Source organism: Ixodes scapularis, unplaced genomic scaffold (assembly GCF_016920785.2).
Source record: "Ixodes scapularis isolate PalLabHiFi unplaced genomic scaffold, ASM1692078v2 PGA_scaffold11__112_contigs__length_91849675, whole genome shotgun sequence".
Classification (NCBI taxonomy): domain Eukaryota; kingdom Metazoa; phylum Arthropoda; class Arachnida; order Ixodida; family Ixodidae; genus Ixodes; species Ixodes scapularis.
The window spans coordinates 36,174,255-36,186,365 of NW_024609837.1; the positions used below are offsets into that span (position 1 = coordinate 36,174,255).

At 48.1% G+C, this 12,111-nt stretch overlaps 1 protein-coding gene across 1 annotated transcript in view; it reads right to left on the reverse strand.

Annotated features, from left to right (window-relative positions):
* Positions 1–12,111, reverse strand: part of LOC8031585 (motile sperm domain-containing protein 2) — a 111,913-nt gene that overhangs the window by 37,643 nt on the left and 62,159 nt on the right. The window lies entirely within an intron of this gene.

Sequence of the window (12,111 nt, forward strand, 5' to 3'; positions counted from 1 at the left end):
TTCTGCAGCCCTTGGCTGCAGTAGTCCCTCAGCTGAAACTCTAGGCAGGTGAGTTCAGGCATCTGACAGGAGAAATCAGGTGCCAGAACATGCTCTTCCGTTTTGGACATGTCAGGAACAGTGCCTGGAATATCAGGGTTCTTGATGATGTCAGCAGCTGTTCCAGCTTTTCTACTGTGGTCAACTTGCGGCAAACGGTTCGCCTGCCGGAGATGATCATGGTGGCGCGTCCACTGCCGCCGGGCAGCCAGCCGGAGGTCCGATGAAAATGTTCCCTGGGCTGTGACCACAGCCGGTATCCATGCAGTGCCTGTACGAAAGTTCCTGGCGAATACCTGGTAACCATGCTGTGCTTGAACCTGAGGTTTCGTTCCTTTGCCATATCATATCTTCTGCTTGAGCTACTTTGCTGCCCCGTGGTCCCCAGCTAAGGTCGAAACAGGTCCATCGCATGCTGTCTTAATTTTTCGTCCCAGCAGTAAATCGGATTGGCTGTATGTAACCCGTGACATCATGTGGTGTTAATCTGTAAGTGATCAACATGTTCGCAATTCGTGTACGAAGGTCCCCCGCTCCAGCCTCCTGCCATTTCCTCAGTAACTCTGTCCCGTAGCGCGAACGGGACGACTCGTGGCTTAAGAAATCTTGGTTTAGCACCCTCCAGTACGGTAATCTGGGCGGCCACGCCACCAAAGGTACCCAGTCCTTCCGAAAATACTTCATGAAACTGGTTCACCGCTTTCTTCATGGACGTCACAGCGTTGACAACTTCTGGTTTGGCGATTCCTAGCTTAAATTTCCTCATCCAGCTTCTTCCGAACAGCGTAGGACACGGGCCCTTTACGACGAACAAGGGGAGGACGCACTCGTTTTCGCTGAGCTTCACGGTTGCCTCAAGCTTACCCACCACAGTTTTCATGTCGCAAAAGAAGCTTCTCAACTGGACGTCCGATGGCTCTAGCGTCGCCGAAGGGAACCGCTCCGTAAACTTTCTCTCGCTGATGGTTGACACGCTGGCACCAATATCCAACTCCACGTTCAATATCATTCCCTTGATGGCAACTTCGATATACGCACTGGCTCTGGTCCGGCCGCTCGAAGCTCGCAAAGGTCGTACGGCTCCTGTGTTCCTGCTTTGTATTCCGGCGCTGCCAGCTCGTCATCCACGTTGTGGACAGGTCTCGATCCACCCCTGGGTCTCGCCTTTTCTGTTTGAGATGTATTTGATTTGCATACCCTTGCCAAATGCCCTCTTTGCTCACGCTTAAAACAGACGCTGCCCACGTGAGGGGAAGCAAGATCCACTTGCCTGCTGTTTGGTCGGCTTAGTCTTAAAACATTCGACGATTACCTGGCCTGCACAAGCGTCGCTTGAACCAGCTGAGCACTTAATGCACGGGAATCTTTCCTGGCAGCCTCCATGGCGATTAAGGTGTTCCTCGCGGCCTCAAAGTCCAACTCGGCCGTTTCCAGCAGGCGAGTCTGCATCGCGACGTCGTTGATTCCGCTCACGATTTGAACCCGCAGCATCCGCTTTCGAAACGATGCGAACTTGCAGTTGTCGGCAAGCTTCTTCAGCGATGCGATGTAATCGTTGACCTGGACTTCGTCCCGCCGATGCCGAGAAGAAAAGCTGGCCACCACCTCCAATACCCTCGGCGACTAGTACTTGTTCAAAGCTTCGAAAATCGCAGCCAATGTTGCCCGACAGGCTTCGTAGGGGCGAGCCGGCTCCGCAGCAGCGAGTAAGTTTCTGACCCGCAGCTCGTCACAAACACGGAAGTCCTCTTCGTTGCAGCGATGTCGTTCGCGGCGAAGTATAATTCAACGCGTTCGCGATACTCGGTCCAATTCGACGTAGCCGAGTTGAACGGTTCCACCTTCCCGATGACAGGCATGGCTGCTGGAGTTAATGCGGAACAAACAGATAAGACGTGCACGACCGTTCTTTATTGTTCGTCGCCAGTTGTGATAATCCACGCCAGGCACATAGCCCGAGTCAAGGTTAGGGACAACATTCCAAATTGAGGACGAAGACCGCACTGACTCGCCCAGTCAGGCATCGTTTTTGTTGTCTTTTTACTTATCACCGCGGTGGCCCCCTTCTGCGTACAGCGCCAGCTATCACAGGTACACATCACGAGCTCTTAGCAGTTGATTCCAGTGCGCGAGCGCTGCATTGGCGCCACCGATGGCTTCGGCGTCGTGTCCGTGGCATTCGTTTTGCTTCAAGTGAGTGTCAAACAAAGCGCAGTTCTGCTTCTCACCGCATGAGCCGTGCCGATCTGATCTCGAGGTGAATACGCTCCTTTTGCCGGGCTGCCGAGCCTATCAAAAGGCTGGAAAAGAGCTTTGAGCACCTGGCGTGCAAAGTTCTACTGAGTGTATCAAGGAGTGGCCTGGCTCTTTAAATCGACCGCAAAATTCAGTTTCTTAACCTATCGCGATACTAATTTGTGCAGCGCTGCCCACAGATGGTGTTTTTTTTTTCTTTTTTTGTAAAATTTGCAAAGAGCGAACTTGACTGAGGAAAAAGAAAAGAAAGAAAAAGGCTTAGCTTCTATGGAAATGCGGCGAAGCCAAAGGTAGAGTTAAATATCGTTAAGAGGAGGAATAAAAAGGTTTATGTACAATATTTACATTGGTGAGAGACGTTGTGATCGGTTCAGGCGTTCGATGTGCATTGCGTCGTTCTGTATTCGTCATAGAGTTATTATAACGTACGCTATAGGTTCAACTGGCGCTAGTGTCTATGCGACTTCCGGGAGGCAAATTGAAGCAGACAGCAACCAGTCTACTTTTGCGGTGCCCCTGTACATTCCTATGGGAAAACGCCCGTAAATTTTGTCTCTTCGCCGGAAAATAACATGAATAAGTTTTGTTATTTCGGTTGTACCGTATAGTATGTACCTTTATTGATATTTTGAAAGTGTAATTGCTTTAGTTACAGCATTTTTCTTTACCACTGAACGATGTTAAACTTCGCTACATTTCAGGCCCAAACCTCTATACTATGGTAGGTATGTAAAAACGAACGACGATTCTTAGCAAAATAACTATCGAAAGGAATATACAGTGTATTCAAGGTTCGCTAGCATTCCGGTGGCGCTTATATATTGCTAATATGCCCGTCCTGTCACTCTATAAATATGACTCCGTCATGAATCTTTACGATCGGTTAAAGAACATTCGAATGTAAAAAATAAAGTACGTGGGCTACGAAAGGTATGCCTTTTTATTATTTCCTATGTCAGGCAGTTTTTATTGGGCATCTGTTCTCTGGCTTCTTCCTATTTGAAAAGATCTGGAGCGTGCGGGTTATGCTTTGAACCCAGAACAAGCATCTTCGCACATATTCATGAGCAGAAAGAATAAAGTAGTATACTTATTTAATATAAATCGGACTATGTCACGTGGCTTTTAATTTACAGGGTATCACAAAAGAAAATTTACACGCTCTTTTTTACCGCAAAAGTAAACTAGGCATCGCCGAACGCTCATTCTCCGCCCAAAGGCAGAGCTAGAGGTCACAACCAGATGCCCAAGTTTCAGCCCGATCCGATAACTTAATCAAAAGTTATAAGTGATTTTCTGAAAATTTCAATGGGAAAATGGCGGCCGACGGAGTTTTCAAACACATGGGGCTCTATGGCACCAGAAACCGAAAACGGGCAAAAATAGGCTCCATTTTCCCATTGAAATTTTCAGAAAATCGCTTATAACTTTTGATTAAGTTATCGGATCGGGCTGAAACGTTGGCATCTAATTGTGACCTATAGCTCTACCTTTGGGCGGAGAATGAGCATTCGGCAATGCTTAGTTTATTTTTGCGGTAAAAAAGACCGTGTAAATTTTGTTTTGTGACACCCTGTATTTTCATCGTCTGCATGCACAAGGAGTGACTTATCCAGTGTTACTGCGTAGTTCTTGCCGTCTCTCATGGTATTCCAGATGTCCTTCGTTCGCCTGGCACGTATATCCACCATGCTAGAAAGCGCCGACGCCGTGTTCGAGGCTAACAGTGTCCGACAGTGCACATAAATACACGTACGAAGCCGTTTTAGCACCGTTTTTCATGCCACGAATTTAAAATGAAAACGCCGTAACTGACCAATTATTTCGCCTGCGTGACTGGGAAATGTTCCAATGTGCCTAGTACGTACGAATTATTCGTGATATTTGCTCTTATAATCAAGCTCAGGGAGAAAATGCACTCGCTTTTTCCCATAGAAATGCATTACCGGAAGTAAATTCAGGACTGGTTGCTGCCTGTTTCAATTTGCAGCAGCACACTAGCGCCAGTTGAACCTCTAGCGTGCATTATAATAACTCTATGGTATTCGTTTAGCCGATCTCTTTTCACACTTCGTTCTCCTCCTTCTGCTCTTTCGTTTTTCTCTTGATCTAGCATTCACTTTTCATCGTTTTCACTCAAGAATAAAGTCCTAATTAAATTATTTTACAGGTAGAGTGTAAAAGAAGGAACGAGTGGGACGAGCTACAGGCTCCGCTCATGCTTTCAGTTGCACCTCAAAATGTGGAAAGCGATCAGGTGAAACCAAGCCACTTCGATTGCAGCGCCACCTTCGTAGAGTGTACTAGAAAGGACTGAATGAGACGACCGAAGCGGTTTTTCGGCGCCGCCGCTTGTGAAACGATCTTGGCGTTGGAACGCAACGCATTTTTCATAAAGACCGGCTAATCTGAACCGCTTCGCTCGTAGTGCCCGAGAGGGCGCTACGAGCGAAGTGGCTTGGATTAGCCGGTTGTTTCCACATGCGGAGGTACCTAAATAGCACTCTGGTCGCCCCACTCGGTCCTTCTAGTACACTCTACTAAAGGTCTTCAAACAATACGGCGCCGTCTCGCACGGGAGACGTGAGATGGCGCAAGCGGTCGCGATGCCAACTGTGCCAACGAACGAGCATACGGCGCCGAAAGCCGGCGTCTTTAGCAGATCAGTGGAGCCAGTGCGATGAGAGATAAATCGTTTCTTTGCATTCAATTTTCGCGGTGACAACGTAAACAGCAACACGCTGCCAAATCTAGAGCAAACCCTGTCGTCGTCTGCAGCGTCTGCAGCTTTACCCGGAGACATCAAAGCGCCACCACGCGGGACAGGATCGATGAGAGTCTCGGTGGTTTAAATTTCGTTTTCGAGTTCGTCGCATTGGTGGTGCAGGCATGTAAACTTCTTTCAGACAATAATTTCAGTGAAATTTGAGTGGAAAACGCGACATCAGTCCCGTTCACGCACTCAACGACGCCGGCAAGCATGCCGTCGGCTCGGGCGAAGCCCTTCTTGGTGGCGGGCGGCCTTGCTTTCCGCATGGAAGTTAATCCAACGGCTGCCGAGGCACTCGACGATGGCAGCCGCAACAACTCTGACATCCCGGCTTACAGTCATCTGGGAGACTGACAGGTGCTCATTAGTCGCCACCATGCCTTGAGAGCTACCGGTTCCGAAGAACCGGAGCGCGCAGAGAACTTGCTGTTCCACGGTCATGGTAGACACGATTGTCCGCCGCACCCGGAGTCCGGGCGCCGAACGAAGCTCTTCCCACAGCCAACGCACAACGGCCTTCGATAGCTGGTACTGTCGCCAAAAGTCGTCTTCGGGGAGTTGAAAGGAGTCGCCGCGTCCCGGTGGTATCGGTAGCAACGCCGACGGTGGCGTAAAATAAGCTCGGCCGCAGCGTACTTCACCGCCATGTTGGCAAAGCTTAACTTCGCCTCGATTCGAAGCGAAAATTTCGGGCTCAAACCACGGCTCTCGCAAAGTTCTGAAACGTCACGATGACGTCAGCGACAACTTCGAAAAACGAGGTTTCGAATTACTTTTTTTTTACATAATATTTGGAGGGATTTGGAGCTTTAACAGGTCACCTAGGGACAATCTACAAAGCATTAAGCTTAGCTTGGAGTAGGGATGTAGGGACAAACGGGAGCTACGTTATCGCCGCAGCCGTTCAATCAGCGCGCTCCACGCGCGCCTCGATAACTTTGCTACATTCTGCTGGTCTCGAAGAAATGAGCGTTCTAATGATTGACACCTCGCTCGGCGCGATGTCGGCGTCGCGAGAGTCCAATTAGCGCGTTCCGCAAACTTCGGACCCAACTTTGTGCAATATCCACAGCAACTTAAAGTTTTACTTGCTTTTGTATTAATTATTGTACACAATCTTTGTCGTACGTGAAACGCGTGATTTCCGTGTACTAACAATGGCTCGTGTGGGTACACGTATTTGAACGCGAAGAAGCGTTGTGCAGTGGAAAATTTTGAAAGGGCCTGGGGGAGCTGGGGAGGATTTCCGGCTCTTAAGGTGACGGAAGTCATCAAAACGTAAAATTCACCTAATTCCACTCAAATTGCCCAGCTCAGCCAAATTGGTACTTGCATTTCAATAACACTTCATATTGTATTTGAAGATTTCATTTCATCGGTTCTTCAAAAAACACGGAGAACTACAAAAGATGGATAGACGGCTCTCAACGAGGAAGTTGTAGCTTCTGGGGAAGGAGCGCTCGACTCCGATCGGCTCTTGTAGAAACGATGTACATACTTCGTCATCGTTAAACGCTGGAAGTTGGGAAATGACCCGTAATAGGCAAAACGCTACCTGCGCCACAAAGAGGCGAAGGGATCGAGGAAACGCAAAAACGCCGCAGTGTAAACAACTGTACCGGCCGCAACGGAGGTCTTCACCATGTGTTCGGCCGCCCAACGTTGTTGGGCTCGTTCAGCGGATTTTCGCGGTTGCCTAATTTTTTGAAAGGGTTCTACTTCAACCCGTGTATATAAGCGGTTCTAACTTCGTCCCCGCTGCGGGAAAACAGTTTACTCCAAAATAAAAAAAAGAACTTGCACCACGAGAAAAGCGTATCCGTGCGGCGTTTATATGCATTCAATGCAAAAGAGAATATCATATTCAATCGACGAAAACGAGCATCAGCTCGTGACGAGCAACTGCGTACGACACCGCCAAACTACAGCCAGCTTGAGCAAAAAACACATTCCTCAGACACCACAAATGTCCAACACGATGACGAGGAAACGGGAAACAAGATGATCCCCAAAACGAGGTCGGCTATACGGGAAGAGTTAACTTGGGAAAAAAAGGGTAGGTGAGGTTGAGAAAGGTAAGTGAGGGCTTTTAGTTTCGCTTTTGTAGAGGGAAGCTGGGCGAAGTTGAAGTTTTCGCTTTTGTAATTTTAAATCTCGCGCAAACAACACAAAAAGAACATGAAAACTGCTCTTGTTTAATTGCTTTCATTTAAATTTGGCCGTAATATTAGGACGCCAAATTTTGTTCTGATAGTTTCCGTTTTGGCTAGTCTCAACCTGTACAGGAAGGCACCTAATAAAACTCCCCTAATGCTAGAACCACACAACCACACACGCATGCACATTAATACATTTAACGTTTGAGATTTTTAAAAAACTGTCTTAGTGTAGTGCGCGACAACACAACTCTCGGGGTTGGTAATAACGTAATCTCGCGAGGGTACCCCGGCGACGCTGTACAATTTTAGCCGTCCCACTGTTGCCTCACCTGGCCACGGTGGCGCTGATGATCAACCGAAGGTGGCGCGCTCTGGAACCCTGCCACGCCCCTATAGGGAGTATTCACTGGCGGCCATACCTGTGTGCGTTGTTGCAGAGCGCGTGCTGACGGCGAGCTTCCACAGTTCTTTTGCAACGTGCATTCCACACCATCCAGGTTGCCGGTCTTAGCAGGCTATTAAAGTAAGCTCGTTCTGAGCATGCGCCCTAAACATCGCCCGAAATATGGTGTCCAGTGAATGCTCCCTATAGGCCGATCTCACCAGCCAATTTGACTACACTACATTGTTCTAGAGGGTGTAGTGGCAAGAGCGGCGCCCGCTTACAATGAAGCGCGTGAAGACGGTCGACGTAGATACCGCGAGTGGCGCTGGAGTTATGTGCCCTAGGAGAATTAATGGCACGTGTGCGATGAACGAAGAAGACGACGAGGGTGACGCGGTACGCTTCTCCGAAATGTAGCACCGCAGAACTTCTTTCGGAGCTATTAAGCCTGCAGCCCAAGTGATAGCGTTGCTGCATGATGTGTCATTACTGGGGGGGAGTCGATATTAATTAAATAATCTCCCTCAAAACACGCGAATATTTCAAGTAGAGGATAGCTCACACTCTAGAGGCATTAGTCCAAAGGCAGAACTACAATTTAGTATATTTTGTTTCGCCTTACGTTGTACCGCAGCGAAGGCTAGAAGCGCGAGCTCATAGCGTTGGCAGCTGCTCTTAATTCACGAGAGCTTGTGCCGCCGAGGTGTGCCCCAGAGCAAGGAGCTCGCGCTTGTAGCCTTTCCTGCGGTACATCATAAAGTGAAACAGAGTATAAAAGAAAAACTACATCAGCAGTTGTTTCGCACCGCGAAAAGCTCCAGTCAAACCACGGTTGTAAGCGCCGAACAGCGCTGATGATGGGGCTGACGGGGCGCGCTCCTAGGGCACAGAACAGCAGCGCCATGGTGTCGTCTACGCGAAAAATCTTCACAAAGCGGCCGCCGCTCTTGCCACTACAACCCCCTCTAGAACACTGTAACTACACCACCGCTGTCGCAATACATCGAAAGGACTTCAGCCTTTCTACACGTGCAACAACCCCGCTGGAACTCTGCGCTTGTGAAGCACGAGACGGCACGAGCCCTCGCGTGAATGGCCGTCTGCGTCCTGTGAAAACGATGCAACACCATTTCGTTCATTGGCCACGTCACATATCGCGTGATGCTTTTTCCTTAGCTTGGGTTTTACAGCGATAGCTGTTGCGGGCTCTTCCTCCTAACTTGAACTGATGTTGGAGTAGGGCGTCCGTCGATGTCGTCGCGTGACGACAAGGTGTAATGCGGCGCCACGGTGTCACGTCGTCCCGTCGTCACGGCGCCTTGTGCCATCCTAAAGTCATGTGACGTCATTGGGCTATTTGACGCCATGATGTCACGTGACGCCACGGTGTAATCTGACAGGTGGACTGAGTGATTCACCCTCCCAGTAGATATATTGGCAATGGTTCCCCGATGTAAAGTGAGAGATACATGAGTGCAAGATACATATGATACGTTAGGGCTCGATAAGGTGTTTCAGTTATCACTCGGATTTTACTGCAGATTCACACAAGACTGTTCTTATTTTCTCTCTCTCTCTCGTACGCTCGACTACATGGTTTAGATGATACTTACCACTTGACGTCATATATTCTCTCGGCCGATTGTCCTTATTATCATTAGGTTGGACACGTCGGCGGTACTTATTATGGGTGGCTTCATAAATAAGGCTCCCGCTAGATACTCCTAAATTGGAACATTATCACCGCGGTATTAAAGGCACTGCGCACACCCACGCCCAGTACCTTTAATAAAGAGAGTTTCCGTAGATTGTTTTGAGAAGTTCAATAACGATAGCCTATACTCCGCTTACGCTTTTGTGCATGCATTCTATTGTTTTAAACTTAAAACACAATGTAACACGACAGACTATATAAAAAAAAAATGAAAGTAGCAGAACAAATAAAACACACGCTCAAATGCACACCCGTGGTATAGCGTTCCAAAAGGTTGGAAGCCCACCTCCGAAACTGTCGGAAGCCATTTAGCCGAAGTATCGGGTCCCGATAATCGGTTCCGACAAAGACGGGGCGAAACTAAGAAACGATCGTAAGGGGACACGGCTTTCGTTAACGGTACCTTTCATTCGTTCATCCAAACTATGAGAGTGCGGAGGAAGCTTTACGTGTTCGGTGGACCAGTCCCGTGTCTCTCTATCGCCACGTCATCGCCGTCTTGAGCAGACCCACGAACAGAGAGAGGGGGTCAGGGGATTAAAGGGAGGCGTTTGATCGGACCGGCGAGCGCCTGGCTTCCACCACACTGACAACTTGGGGGCGAACGGAGTTTGGATGCCGCTGACAGCAAGCGAGCGGCGGAAGGAGGAGAGACTAATGAAGGTCCTCAGAAATCACTGCTCTTTACCGGAAACCATTTTCAGTTAATGTCGTTCTTTTGAACGTGTTCCTTTCTCGGCGGACGGAAGAGTCTGCAGACTTCCTGGTTAAGGACTCTGATGCCCCAGCCATTAGGCTCTTTGTGGAACAGCACGCAAGGATCGAACTAGTAGTCTTTCTTCGAACCATCGTTCATAGTTATCGGAAGAAAACGAAAATGTGCCTTCGAGCTTGATTAAGACATGTAGGAAAAGCATCGGATGTGAAAAGCACTTTAGTCGGGCTGAATGTTGGCTCGTTATCAACGTGCAGGCCCGAAATTGGAGTCGCTGTCAAGTGGAACGTCTTGTAAGGCACGGAAACGAGCGAATGAGCTTGACCGTGCATCTTTAACGGGTACGTGATCGAGTCAGTGTCTTTGATAAAAAGAGTTTTAGTAGAATGTTCCCATAACTCCGATAACAATGCCCGACGCTCCGCTGACGCTTTTGTGCGCGTATTGTATCGTTTTCGAGCTTCATTATCACAGGTATCGGGACGATCTTCTAACATTACTTAATACTGCTGCGCACAACTGGTAAGGCGAAGTAGAGACCCCTTGTTTGTTTACAAACACAGGCCGTTTATTGCAGCCCAAGATACTTCCTGTCGCACCGTTTCGGCAGGCCTTCCGAGCCTGCTGATGCCTAAAGTCCCGGGACGATGAAGTTATGAAGAAATCAGGAAGGTGGGGATATAGTGAGATCTTTATGTTGTGCTATTCAACATAACATATAAGAGGCGGTTGTTCGGTTTATAGTATTAGTAATAAAAATATCCCCAACAAATATCTCACTAACCGGTCCTTTAGCTAACCATATAAAAAAAAATGGTCATAAAATATTTAATGAACGTTAAAAAATCGGTGCTACGGTTGTGATTATTTGTCACATCATTTGACCGGAAATTCACTGCGTCGTGCACTGCCAAAAGCGCCGCCTTCCGGTGTTTAAAAAAAAAAAAAAGCGTAATATATAGCTCGTCTCTGGACCGGTACATGGCTTGCACTTCGAGTCATCGCGGCCGTGCTGGTGGTCATACCTACTTGTAGTCGACAAAACAAATTTTGTAGCGACATGTGCTGGCTGCAGAATACACGCGCTCAGCAGAAAGGCCACCACAAAGGCGTTCGATGTGACGTCAGTAGAAGCCCGGTGCAAGTTCTCCGCCAAAGTTGGCAGTTCACACTAGCAGTTCTTACTGAGCGTGCGCTTATGCGACTTGTGATGCTTAAATTTCGAAGAGCTCAACCTCACTTTGGTCGCTAGGGAGTAAATTGGCAGCGTTAACACCAACGCTCACTTTCGGTGGTTTCTCCTCTATATTTCAGGTCCGGCTTAGAAGTTGACGTCGAAGTCATTATTTTGGGTAAAGTTATATTTAAAATCAAAAGAATAAAACGCGGAGAACAAGCACGGGACAACCACGTTCTTTCAAAAAACGTGGTTGTCCTCCGCGCTTCATTCTTTCGATTTTAAGTATTAATGCTCAACTCGCTCGCTTTTACCAGTTCATTTAAGTGCGACGTTAGGTGTTGTCTCGGATATTAGAGGCTTAGGTGCTCCGGGTCACAATAGAATAAGCGCTAATCTTTGACCCGGCAATTAGTCAGCGGAACATTCATAATAGCCGATGCAAACGGAATAAATTGCACATCAAAAGTAATAGCATATGGACTCTCTTTTGTGGCGATTCGCTTCCTCCATCTAGTAATAATTATATTTTCGTAGGAAAGAAAAGTTTTCAAAATTGCATCGAGGTCACATAAATATGTTAGCGTCGTTTTCTTTTTTAATCTGTTAGAATTAGTGTTTACATGATAGGGAAACGCTGACGGCGTCCGTCTGTTGACAAAGCATTGGAAAGGAAAGCGCGCCGCCTAGAGGGGAAGAGAGTAGTGAAGCACAAAGGCAAGAGGGAGATGACGTCACGGGGCGGAAGCCAATCCGCTCGCGGATACTGGAAACTGGAGTGAGTCGGAACTTGCAGGTGGGCGGAGCGTGTAAGTCTTGGTCTGGACTACGAAATAGAGTGCGAACCAAGTACTACCGCTGGTCCAAGTAGGCGGCAAAAAATTAAAGGAAGATAC